This window comes from Schistocerca piceifrons, chromosome 3 (genome assembly GCF_021461385.2).
Source record: "Schistocerca piceifrons isolate TAMUIC-IGC-003096 chromosome 3, iqSchPice1.1, whole genome shotgun sequence".
NCBI classification, from domain to species: domain Eukaryota; kingdom Metazoa; phylum Arthropoda; class Insecta; order Orthoptera; family Acrididae; genus Schistocerca; species Schistocerca piceifrons.
In genome coordinates this window covers 37,264,808-37,277,427 of record NC_060140.1, presented here as the reverse complement: position 1 = coordinate 37,277,427, position 12,620 = coordinate 37,264,808, and the positions used below count along the sequence as shown (strand labels likewise).

Genomic DNA, 12,620 nt, shown 5'->3' with positions numbered 1-12,620 from the left:
AGATGCATAAATAAAACACACATAATCTAGTTTTGAATGGACAAAGGACTGGCACAACATGAAAAGGGTGGTACAATCTACTCCACCTGAGAGCACATAGGACACTGAGGAGCAACATCCAGCGAGTTGCCAGGTAAGGCACGTGATAGGACCTAGAAAGTGAAAAAAAATGAAGAGAGGGGAAGAGAGAAAAAAAATGAAAGGGTGTCACTCGATGGATTCCAAGTGCCAACCTTCAAAAACTCACTGTTACAGGGCACAGAGGCTGGGGGCTCCTCTTCCATCAGATCTACTGAGGCATCAGCGTTCTCCTTCTGTCGATCTGTGGAGTCCAAGGCAGAAAAACAGTTGATGGTGTACACCGGCGACAAGAAGGTTATGTTCAAGTATAATGACTTTTCTGGAGGCTAGAAATCTACTCTGTAGGAATCAGCATGCGTTTCGAAAGACGACTGTGTGAAACCCAGCTCGAGCTATTCGTCCACGAGACTCAGAGGGCCATATACACGGGTTCCCAGGTAGATGCCATGTTTGTTGACTTCCACAAGGTGTTTGATACAGTTCCCCAAAGTCGTTTAATGAATAAAGTAAGAACATATGGACTATCAGACCAATTGTGTGACTGGATCGAAGAGTTCCTAGATAACAGAGTGCAGCAGGTCGTTCTCAATGGAGAGATGTCGTCTGAAGTAAGAGTGATTTCAGGTGTGCCGCAGGGGAGTGTCGTAGGACCGTTGCTATTCACAATATATATAAATGACCTTGTGGATAACATCGGAAGATAGCTGTGGCTTTTTGTGGATGATGCTATAGGATATCGAGAGGTTGTAACAATGGAAAATTGTACTGAAATGCAGGAGGATCTGCAACGAATTGACGCATGGTGCAGCGAATGGCAATTGAATCTCAATGTAGACAAGTGCAATGTGCTGCAAACACATAGAAAGAAAGATCCTTTATCATTTAGCTACAATATAGCAGGCCAGCAAATGGAAGCAGTTAATTCCATAAATTATCTGGGAGCAGGCATTAGGAGTGATTTAAAATGGAATGACCATATAAAATTAGTCATCGGTAAAGCAGATGCCAGACTGAGATTCATTGGAAGAATCCTCAGGAAATGCAGTCTGAAAACAAAGGAAGTAGGTTACAGTACACTTGTTCGCCCACTGCTTCAATACTGCTCGCCGGTGTGGGATCCGTACCAGATAGGGTTGATAGAAGAGAGAGAGAAGATCCAACGGAGAGCAGCATGCTTCATTACTCGATCATTTAGTAATCGTAAAAGCGTTATGGAGATGATAGATAAACTCCAGTGGAATATCTGCAAGAGAGATGCTCAGTAGCTCGGTACGGGCTTTTGTTCAAATTTCGAGAACATACCTTCACCGAGGAGTCAAGCAGTATATCACTCCCTCCTACCAATAGAGGTACTCAAGGTACCCTCTGCCACACACCGTCAGGTGGCTTGCGGAGTATGGATGTAGATGCAGATGTAGAAGGTTGGCCAGGTGAGGGTATCACTTGGTGACACAGTCAAAGAAGTTCTCCAAGCCGGCAAAGAAGAAAACAGTTTGCCTTTGTTTGACTTCTTGGAGCCTTTCCAGTTGGCAGAGAAAGACTCGGATGTTTGTTGGTTGGAGGGACGTTGGAAGCCTTCACAGGAGTATTCCTTCTGTCCTTTTTGCCCTGCCGGTCATGTAGCTGGTGACTTCGCTCTGTGAGGCAAAGGTTTGGTGGCTTTTTGCCCAGCTGGACGAGGAGACAGAGATGCTACGGTGACACTGGATAATTCACAACCGCAGGGCTGAATTTGAGGTTGAATGTCTGTGAGTCCATGTCCTTCGTGGAGCAAGATGTAGCAAGAACAGTACTTTAAGTGCCGGATGTTGGAACGCAGGGAATGCAATTAGCCAGTAGTTTGTAAGCGACTGGGTAAGGCATTTTTTCCTATACCCACATCTCCTGGACAGCCCACTCATTGAGACACATGGGACAATCTCAAGGAGGAGGCAGCATGGTCGCCACAGCCGTTCATACAGCGGCGAGGAGGAGGTGGACAATCGTCCTCGTGAGCATCCCTAACACAGGTTACGCATTTGGCTGGGTCTCGACAGGACTCTAGAGTGTGGTTGTAACGATGACACTGGTAGCAGGAAAATTGGGTGCAAAATATACGGTCTGACTGTGATAACTGCATAACCTGCTTTAATATTTGATGAAAGAATCAATCTATCAAAAGTGAGATATCTGCTTGTGTCTGTATATGTGCGGATGGATATATGTGTGTGTGCACGCGCGCGAGTGTATACCCGTCCCTTTTTCCCCCCAAGGTAAGTCTTTCCGCTCCCAGGATTGGAATGACTCCTTACCCTCTCCTTTAAAACATACATCCTTTCGCCTTTCCCTCTCCTTCCCTCTTTCCTAACAACGCTTTCGTTTGGTAAGTTACAGAATCTTTGTTTTTAAATATATTTTTCCTGCACGGAATGTTTCCCTCTATTTTATATATATATATAGAGGGAAACATTCCACGCGGGAAAAATATATTTAAAAACAAAGATGATGTGACTTACCATACGAAAGCGCTGGCAGGTCGATAGAAACACAAACACACACATACATACACACAAAATTCAAGCTTTCGCAACGAACTGTTGCCTCATCAGGAAATAGGGAAGGAGAGGGAAAGACGAAAGGAAGTGGGTCTTAAGGGAGAGGGTAAGGAGTCATTCCAATCCCGGTAGCGGAAAGACTTACCTTAGGCGGAAAAAAGGACGGGTATACACTCGTGCACACACACACACACACACACACACACACACACACACACACACACACACACCCATCCACCAATATATATATATATATATATATATATATATATATATAAAATTGGACAATTCTAACATGTTTTCAGAAACTACATGTCTGAAAGGATGTTCAGGGAAAAACCTGTCAGCATACCATATTTTGTTTAAAAACTGTAGCCAATTTTCAGATTTTTAGTTTGCTTTGAAGTAACACATTGCATCCCATTTTCAGCAATTGCTACCAACAGAATGTACATAAAGCAATAAAAATTGGCAAAATTTCATATTAGACATAAAAGCAGTACACAAAATCTCTGTTCACAACTAGATAATGGATGTCAAGGTCTGGATGACTTGACATGGAAGGACCCTAAGGTCTTCACAATGTCATCCATATTCCACAGGACAGCCTGTGGCACAGACAAAACACTAAGCATAAACGTGTCAATGTAAAGTACTTCCTGTCAAACATCCAAGCCTCTAACAAATACTTGAACCCTTACTAAAAAGTGCAGGTAAAGTATTGAGTACGAAACATTTCAAAGTGAGATCACTCCAGAGATCTCATCTCTACTGATAAGACTATATCTACATACATACTACGCAAGCCAGCATATAGTACGTGGCACAGGGCACCCTGTACTGCAACTAGTCATTTCCTTTCCTGTTCCACTCCCAGACAGAGCGAGCAAAAATTGACTATCTATATGCCTCCATATGAGCCCTAATTTCACGTAGCCTATCTTATCTTCCAATCCCAAAGAAAGCAGGTGTTGACAGATGTGAAAATTACCGAACTATCAGTTTAATAAGTCACAACTGCAAAACGAATGGAAAAACTGGTAGAAGCGGATCTCGGGGAAGATCAGTTTGGATTCCGTAGAAATGTTGGAACACGTGAGGCAATACTAACCTTACGACTTATCTTGGAAGAAAGATTAAGAAAAGGCAAACCTACATTTCTAGCATTTGTAGACTTAGAGAAAGCTTTTGACAATGTTAACTGGAATACTCTCTTTCAAATTCTAAAGGTGGCAGGGGTAAAATACAGGGAGCGAAAGGCTATTTACAATTTGTACAGAAACCAGATGTCATTTATAACAGTCGAGGGGCATGAAAGGGAAGCAGCGGTTGGGAAAGGAGTGAGACAGGGTTGTATCCTCTCCCTGATGTTATTCAATCTGTATATTGAGCAAGCAGTAAAGGAAACAAAAGAAAAATTCGGAGTAGGTATTAAAATTCATGGAGAAGAAGTAAAAACTTTAAGCTTTGCCGATGACATTGTAATTCTGTCAGAGACAGCAAAGGACTTGGAAGAGCAGTTGAACGGAATGGACAGTGTCTTGAAAGGAGGATATAAGATGAACATCAACAAAAGCAAAACGAGGATAATGGAATGTAGTCGAATTAAGTCGGGTGATGCTAAGGGAATTAGATTAGGAAATGAGACACTTAAAGTAGTAAAGGAGTTTTGCCATTTAGGGAGTAAAATAACTGATGATGGTCGAAGTGGAGAGGATATAAAATGTAGACTGGCAATGGCAAGGAAAGCGTGTCTCAAGAAGAGAAATTTGTTAACATCGAGTATAGATTTAAGTGTCACGAAGTCGTTTCTGAAAGTATTTGTATGGAGTGTAGCCATGTATGGAAGTGAAACATTGACGATAAGTAGTTTGGACAAGAAGAGAATAGAAGCTTTCGAAATGTGGTGCTACAGAAGAATGCTGAAGATAAGGTGGGTAGATCACATAACTAATGAGGAGGTATTGAATAGGATTGGGGAGAAGAGAAGTTTGTGGCACGACTTGACTAGAAGAAGGGATCGGTTGGTAGGACATGTTTTGAGGCATCAAGGGATCACAAATTTAGCATTGGAGGGCAGCGTGGAGGGTAAAAATCGTAGAGGGAGACCAAGGGATGAATACACTAAGCAGATTCAGAAGGATGTAGGTTGCAGTAGGTACTGGGAGATGAAGAAGCTTGCACAGGATAGATTAGCATGGAGAGCTGCATCAAACCAGTCTCAGGACTGAAGACCACAACAACAACAACAACATCTTATCTTCATGGTCCCTACGAGAAATGTATGTTGGAAGCAGTAGGATCGTTCTGTAGTCAGCTTCTAATGCTGGTACTCTAAAGATTTCTCAGTAGTGTTCTTCAAAATCTATGTCATTTTCCTCCAGGGATTCCCAATTGTGCTCCCAAAGCATATCCGTAACACTTGGATGCTGATCGAATCTACTGGTAACAAATCTAGCAGATCGCCTCTGAATTGCTTTGATGTCTTCTTTCAATCTGCCCTGGTGTCTATCCCAAACAGTCTAGAAATACTCAAGAGTAGGTCACACTAGGATCCTATATGCAGGTGAACTACACTTTCCTAAAATTCTCTCCATAAACCGAAGTTGACCATTCGCCTTCCCTACAACAATCCTCATATGCTCATTCCATTTCACATTGCTTCACAACGTTATGCCTATATATTTAAATGTAACTGTGTCAATAAGGACACTATTAATGATGTATCTGAACATTACAGGTTTATTTTTCCTACTCATCCACATTAACTTACACTTTTATACATTAAGAGCCAGCTGCCATTCATCACACCAACTAGAAATTTTATCTGGTATCAAACTACAGTCACTTATCTTCAACACTTTCCTGTACACCACAGCATCATCAATGAAGAACTGCTGGAATGCGGCCCACCTGTCAGCCATATCATTTATGTATTCACTTGCCTGGGGCACTCCTGATGTTACCCCTGTCTCCATTGAATGCTCATCATCAAGAACAACATACTGGGCTCTATTACTTAAGAAGTCTTCAAGCCAGTCACATATCTGGGACCCTATGGCTTCAATACAGGACTCTGTGTGATAGTCAAATGACAGTAGTTTATACCATTCTCCCATGTGAACGATTTATTAAACATGGAATTTAAAACTTCAGCCTGCCTTTTGCTATCTTTTACTTCTATATAACAAAATAAAAATATGCCAAACAATATAGCAACTGGCCAGGATCTTAACGGCAGTCTTTACAAACCCACTGTTCCTTCTCTGATAGCTAATGACAAGCATTGGGAAAAACTGCATAATTGTGGAAATAATGAATTTCGGCCACAATTATGATCGATAAAAGGGGGAATTGTGGAATCAATTAATTTAGGTTTCACAGAAAATTTAATGGAGTGGGATGGGCAAAACAATGCTAACTTAGGCAATGCTGAAAACGATTATTTGTGCAAACAGCAAATAATGAGTTGAACTGAATATACAGCTACCATCAACATTGTTCCACAAGAGGAGTGGAAGTGAAGTTGGGGGTATTTGAGTGTCTACTGCGGACTTCGAAGCGTTGGGCTCTCTAACTTCGCAATATTTCTCTAGTAAATTTACAATACGATTCTTTTTCATCGCGTCTGAATATTTAGCACAACGTTGTCAATCAATCAATGCGGAAGGGTACGCCTACGGGAACAATTGCAAATACAAGGAATTGCTTACTAGTAGCCACCAATACAGCCATAATTAAGTAAATTACTCCAACCCACACTAACTTAATCATTACTATAGGATGCTTTAGGACTAAGTTTGAAAGGCAAATAAATACATTTTCAAAATTACAGCGTTACATGACAGGTATGAATCGCAGTATTACATATTCCTACATATCTTATCCAATAAATTCTTTGTATGTCGATTTATTTTGTCCGTTTACCACGCTGATAAGGAGGGCAGCGTGGAGGGTAAAAATCGTAGAGGGAGACCAAGAGATGAATACACTAAGCAGATTCAGAAGGATGTAGGTTGCAGTAGGTACTGGGAGATGAAAAAGCTTGCACAGGATAGAGTAGCATGGAGAGCTGCATCAAACCAGTCTCAGGACTGAAGACCACAACAACAACAACAACGGTGTATCTTGAGGCTTAATTTCAAACAGAGCTTAAATATAAACTCACCAAAATATTCCTCCTCCAGTCTTCAAACGTCTTCCTCAGCCTACCAACACACGTAAGTTGGCACGTAATGTTGCCTTTGTACTGTCATAGTTGCTTCAGGAAAAATACAAAACTATGCAGGACATTGGAAACTAAGTGTAATCAAAAGCAGTTTCACGACTGCTCTTTAATAAATTATACTTGTTTGTCTACTTCCGCTCTGCTACGGTTTACGAACTGAAATTCCACTTTTTCCAGACGCACATCCTTTTCAAGGCGCATCTGAATGACAGATACTTTGAAACAATGTCTTGTAAATACTCTCACACCTTCCACCGCTTATTCTGGCTGAAACAATGTCACATAAATACTCTCACACATTCCACCGCTTATTTTGGCTTGACTTCTGACTGCGCTTTTAACAAGTATGTCATTATTCAATTAGACAAATCAAATCAGTTCCGATTCCAAAGACATTCGCAAGCAAGTTACAACCTGATGGAAGCGGCCGTGGCTGTATCAAGAACAGGTATCCTCTGACGAAACGACGTAAATAGTGACTCCTGCTCACGTCGCCCTGTATTTTCTCGTGCCGTGAGATGTTTTCAATCTTTTACGCCAGCTGCAGGGTGCAGAAGTTTTATTTGTGGTGTTTTACATCCTTTAGCGAACATCGAACACAGATACTGGTTTATGAAGTAAACAGCGCTTAGAGGAAAAATACCAATTATGTGGTCTTCTTGTGACCCACAATACGAAGTCAGTTTGATGTTTACAAGAACATAGTAGCGTCACTGAAAGAACTGAAATTAAACACATTCGTAAAAGAAAAGCGTTATATTGTTGCTACAGCGCGAAAGCGCTCTAAAAGTATCTCCGAAAAGGCCGCCCTCAGGATCGGTGATCGGTATTGTGTGGCGGGGAGGGGGGGGGGCAGGGGGATGTGGGGGAGGAGGGGGGGGGGGGTGCGGGAGTGGGTGAGGAGGAGGGGAGAGCGTCATGGTGCTCGGTTCCTATTTGAGCTAGGAAAATGGGGTCACAAGTTTTTGCTATAGTCCGGATCAGCGGCCATTGTCTAGCCATTAGAACATCTGTCTTACTGTAGCTGTGTTATATATTGAGCAAAGTTTGAACGACGAGCCAGAGCTGGCGCCCAGGCAGACTGTGCAATTCGATTAATTCCTTTTGCATAAGATTTTAATTGGATTAAAACTAATACATAGATAATGGTACACAGTGCTTTTTTTCTAAAAAAAAAAAAAAGGTTTGAGGGTACTCCGAGATTGGATATAATGCAGCGAAAATTACTTATAACTGAAGCAAGGGATACCACCCGTTTGCTTTTAGCCATGACGTCATCAACATGTCGAACTACAAAAAAAAAAAAAAAAAAAAAAAAAAAAAAAAAAAAAATGGAATCAGACTCTTCAGTTGACAATCAAATGAAGCAGGTAATACCGAGAAACACCCAAACATACAAGAGAATGTGGTATCGAACACTTCAGTTTACATCACCTCAAATGAAGCATGTGATTCCCATCAACCCCTGAACAATAAAAGAAAATGGTATCGTACATCTGTCTTACTGTAGCTGTGTTATATATTGAGCAAAGTTTGAACGACGAGCCAGAGCTGGCGCCCAGGCAGACTGTGCAATTCGATTAATTCCTTTTGCATAAGATTTTAATTGGATTAATACTAATACATAGATAATGGTACACAGTGCTTTTTTTTCTAAAAAAAAAAAAAGGTTTGAGGGTACTCCGAGATTGGATATAATGCAGCGAAAATTACTTATAACTGAAGCAAGGGATGCCACCCGTTTGCTTTTAGCCATGACGTCATCAACATGTCGAACTACAAAAAAAAAAAAAAAATGGAATCAGACTCTTCAGTTGACAATCAAATGAAGCAGGCAATACCGAGAAACACCCAAACATACAAGAGAATGTGGTATCGAACACTTCAGTTTACATCACCTCAAATGAAGCATGCGATTCCCATCAACCCCTGAACAATAAAAGAAAATGGTATCGTACAATGGCTGCCAGCAATTCAGTTGTCGAGAACGGTTGCCGCAGCTTCGAAAAGCTTCAAACAGTCAATGACATCGCTTTTCCCACCAAAAACTGCACTGGTATCGTTCGCATTGCAATTACCAACACGAAAAAAATAAATAAAAAATTTACATCCGTGAAATAAATCTTTGGCACTCTTCCAAATTCTCAACATAGTAAAAAAATTACTTTGTTGACGAAAAAGTTTAGGGGTACGCATCCCCCAGCGTCCCCCCAGAAAAATAGCACTGATGGTACAATTTGCATGCGTACTGTTCGGATTTTAAGTGCAAAACATACAAAAAACACGTTTTTCTGGGAGTTTTTGAAGCACGGCACTTCTCTACTTTGAACTTGTACGAATCAGTTCAAACTTTTTACGAAGGTAATGAATGGATAAAGTCAAAACGGATTTTTTAATCCAGTAATCTTTACTTGTTGTTGATACGTGATAGTTTAAAGTCGAGCTAAATGTAGCACACAAAATTCGTTCTTACGTGAGCTGCCCTCTCAGATACAGTTTAAAGTGATCAAATAAATAAAAATGTATTCTTACGATAAAACTGAAAACTTGCTTTAAAAAATCTAGCTACATTCGGCTTGTATGTGTAAAAAATACGTTTCTTGGTTTTTTTATGCACAGCGCTTCTGTGTTTCAATTTTGGGCAAATCGTTTCAAATTTTGCAAAAGTGGGGATAAATACATGTAATTAATGGCCCCCTGTTGGTTTTTTGAAAGCTTTATTCGTTTGTCAGAACATAAGCAACATGGTTCCTAAGACAATAAAAACACCCATCCTCAGTCAGCCGTTGCCTGAGTCAACAAAAATCTACATCGGTTGCCAAGCTATGGAAATCTAAATTCAAAATTATGGCAGAGTAAGAATTGGGAACCAGAATGAAAAAACTCCTATCATAGCACAAAAATGCAGACGTGCCCTGGACAGAGTTAGAGATGTAAAAAAAGGGCACTAGCTTTTCGACTTATCTGGCAGCTTCAAAGACATCCTCTTAACATATATCCGCTGTTTTAAAAGTTAAGCCTATTTCCCCAGCACAGTGAGCTCTCTTAGCCGCAAGTTGTTCGCAGACTTGCATATTGCAGTTTATAGGTTGTTACTGGGACTGTTGAGGATACAAGATGACGTAGAAAAAATTTTTAGTTGATGTGATGAACGACAGCTAGCTCTAAATGTAGAAAAATGTAAGTTAATGAAGATGAGTACAAAAAACAAACCCCACAATTTTTGGATACAGCATACACATACTGCTTGACACAGTCACATCATGTAAATACCTAGGCATAACGTTGCAGAGCAATACAAAATGGAACGAGCATGTGAGGATTGTGGTTGGGAAGGCGAATGGTCGACTTCGGTTTGTTGGGAGAATTCTAGGAAATGTGGTTCATCTGTGAAGGGGACCGCGCATAGGACACTAGTGTGACCTGTTCTCGAGTACTGCTCAAGTGGGAATTTCTCTAAGCACGTCCGACGTTACCTTAATGACACCATTCCAAGATGTTTGATTGGAAGAGGAGGAGCAGAAGATGAACTTCATCGTCGGTGGTCTCCCAGGTCATGTTGTGACTTTAACCTCTGAGGTTAAATAAAAGATAGCGTTTTCATCCCCTCTGTGCCTGACACTATTGAAAGTGCGCAACATCGCATTTTTGAAGCTGTGAATTCGATAACGAGAGATCAGTAGCTTCGTTTGTGGTAGAAAATGAGCCACCGTTTTCGTATTTGTCGTGTAACACATGCTGCTGACATTGAATGGATAAAAATTTGAACTTTACTCTTTCCACGAAAGTTGGAATTCTGTTTCTCTCTTTTGTAGTTTGGGGGCAATAAATTTTGAAAACTGTTCCTTCTTTTTGAATAGCCCTGTATAGATAGTCGTTTTTCCCTCATTCTATTTGCGAGTAGAATAGAAAGAAAATGACTAGTGATGGTACATGGTACCATCTGCCACGCGATGCACGGTGGATTGCTCAGTATTTGTGTACATGTAGATGTTGACATGCTAAAGGCCCTGATCCTGTGCCCAAAATCCAGATGATTCGCCAGCCATAGTGAACAATATATGGGTTGATTATAATTAAAGATAAACTTTCAAAACACTGTAGAAATAACACCACCGGTCAGAATAACGTCAAATTGCAAAGGAATATTATCGGAGAAGGGGGAAAACGTATGGCAGAGGAAAAAAACAGTGTGAAAATTGATCAACATATGGCGCCGTATGTGTCAGAGTGCGTAAATGAAAATTCCTGTCATGTGCACTACCCATAGAACCTAGTATAAACACGCCAGGTACACGGCTTTTCCTACTTTCGCGTCTGCGATGTTCGCCAGGACTGTCCGCTTGTAAAGCTGTAGGCCTATTACAAGAGTGATGACTGTGCACACGTCTCTCTGCTGAAGTTCCCGACACAGAAGGGTTTGCAAAAAGGCGTGCTTCCGATGACTGCCGTGTGTCTGGAGAAAATAAATCGGAAATTCGAAAAGACAGGTTCTTTTGGTATACAAGCTGGTAGAGGGGGGAAACAAACTGATCCGACGTCAGTGGAAGCTTTGGCCACAGCAATGCAGGAGTGGTCAAATGGTGGTGTGCAAACGTGTAGTGCATGGAGAATTGCCCGAACATTGGACATACCCGTGAGCACGGTGCGTAAAATCCTACGAAACACCCTTCTTTGCTATCCATACATAATTACCCATGTGCACGAGTTGCATCCTGTTGACCTGCCAGCAAGAGGGACGTTTGCTTTAGAATTTCTTGCTCGCATAGAAGTGGACAATGATTGGCCGTGGAAGATTTCCATCTGACAGGATATCTTAATACACAGAATTGTTGAAGATGGGCAATGGAAAATCACACGCAAATCAACCAGTACCACTTCATCCTGAAAAGGTCACTGTATGGTGTGGGTCTACGGCACCATTTACCATAGGGCTATATTTTTTTCAAAGAGACGGGTGCTTCCGGTCCTGTTACCTGTACCGTCACTGGTAAGCACTATGAGTGTCTTTTGCGCAAGCACGTCATTCCAGCTCTCAAACTGCGTGGATGCGTGGAAGTAATCATTTTTATGTAAGATGGCGCATCTCCACACATAGCAAATCCAGTTAAGCAGCTGCTGAACCGTTATTTCGGAAATGCTAGAATTATCGCCTGCCATTTCTCTACAGCCTGGTCATCCCAATCACCTGATCTTAATCTGTGTGACTTATGACTGTGGGGCTATCTGAAACATGTGTTCAGTGTTCTGACTGCAAACATAGCTGCACTGAAGGCACATATTGCAACACATTCTGAACGTGACCCTGGAAATATCTACATCTGCATCTACATACATACTCCACAATCCACCATACGCTGCGTGGCGGAGGGTACCTCGTACCACAACAAGCATCCTCTCTCCCTATTCCACTCCCAAACAGAACGAGGGAAAAATGACTGCCTATATGCCTCTGTATGAGCCCTAATCTCTCTTATCTTATCTTTGTGGTCTTTCCGCGAAATATAAGCTGGCGGCAGTAAAATTGTACTGCAGTCAGCCTCAAATGCTGGTTCTCTAAATTTCCTTAGTAGCGATTCACGAAAAGAACGCCTCCTTTCCTCCAGACTCCCACCCGAGTTCCTGAAGCATTTCTCTAACACTCGCGTGATGATCAAACCTACCAGTAACAAATCTAGCAGCCCGCCTCTGAATTGCTTCTATGCTCTCCCTCAATCCGACCTGACAGGGATCCCAAACGCTTGAGCAGTTCTCAAGAATAGGTCGTATTAGTGTTT

At 41.5% G+C, this 12,620-nt stretch overlaps 1 protein-coding gene across 2 annotated transcripts in view; it reads right to left on the bottom strand.

Moving 5' to 3' along the window:
- Nucleotides 1–7,237, bottom strand: part of LOC124788228 (activated Cdc42 kinase Ack) — a 499,253-nt gene extending 492,016 nt beyond the window's left edge. For both annotated transcript variants that reach the window (XM_047255411.1, XM_047255410.1), the window contains exon 1: nucleotides 6,784–7,237. The gene's annotated coding sequence lies outside the window, so the exon portion shown is untranslated. The remainder of the gene's footprint in view (nucleotides 1–6,783) is intronic.
- Between the last annotated feature and the right edge of the window lie 5,383 nt (nucleotides 7,238–12,620).